This window comes from Larimichthys crocea, chromosome X (assembly GCF_000972845.2).
Source record: "Larimichthys crocea isolate SSNF chromosome X, L_crocea_2.0, whole genome shotgun sequence".
Classification (NCBI taxonomy): domain Eukaryota; kingdom Metazoa; phylum Chordata; class Actinopteri; family Sciaenidae; genus Larimichthys; species Larimichthys crocea.
Genome location: NC_040020.1, coordinates 17,850,542 through 17,851,753, shown reverse-complemented (window position 1 = coordinate 17,851,753; position 1,212 = coordinate 17,850,542).

Genomic DNA, 1,212 nt, shown 5'->3' with positions numbered 1-1,212 from the left:
GTGTGTCCGTGTTTGACTTCAGTTTACTCGGCTCTGTGGAAAAACGAAGCATGTGGTCACAGCATGGAGAAGTCCTTAAAGTTACATTTTCATAACAAACTAAATGAACCTGGAGGTCAGATTTGTCGACTGCTGTTTCTGAGGTCACATTATAAAATAATGTTTACCACTTTAGAACTTCAAACTAACATGAACATGACTCTTTGTTTGCGCTCTTCGCAGCTTGCAGACTGTACATAACCTTTGTTGATGCATCACAAGGAGATCAGTATGAAGTGTCAAGCTAATATTTTTTGCCAAAGTGCTTCATAAACAGATTTAATTTGACGGGAAGTCATGAAAAAGAAACTGGATTAAGATTATTTTAATTTCTTGTATACCTGCTAACTGCAACACTTACCAGACTGAACTGTTACCACACAGGACAGTCCTGTGGCCGTTAACTCAATCAGCATATCGCATATGTTTGCAAACTAGTGTGTTCAGTCTAGAATAACTCACATTTAACAGCCATGCAATGATGCAATCAGTCTTTAAGTTATTCCAAGATGGATAAACAATTAAATCCAGTTTCTATAAAATCATTTTTAGTTGTGTTGTCTATCTTTTAATAATATCTATTGATCTCCAGATGACACTAAAACTGTTTATCATTTATTGCTGAAGTGACTCTGTTTCATGACTGGCTGATCATCTGTGGAGTTTTTATTCAGCCTGATGTTGATATGAAACTCACAGTCAAAAAACAGGTTCCAGATTAGCAGCTGACGATCAACTTCCGAAAGGGAAGTAAGAGCTGTTTTCTTCCTGCCTCCATTGTTTTATTTCATTGAACCCAATCTGCAGCTTGGAAATCAGTTTCTTCAGACTTCATCACTGATGTTTTCATTTAAAAATCCACATTAACTTGTATGTGTAGAGACAGGATGAGAATGTCACAGATCGATGGAAACCCCTGTATACTGTTAACACAGCAGATAGAAACAAGCTGCAGTTTCTCACAATGTTTGATGTGTGATCAGACACTCAGATCTGTCTTATCAAATCAAATGATGCAGCTACAGGTCTGCAGTGTCCCATCATGCACTGCCTGTGTCTCTGACAAAAGATAAAAGACAAAACTTCAGCTCTTGGTGAATGTGACCTGAAAACAGGAGAAGACTCAGACTGCAGAGAGACCTGTTGGACTGGTTCACTTTGTGTTCAAAAAAA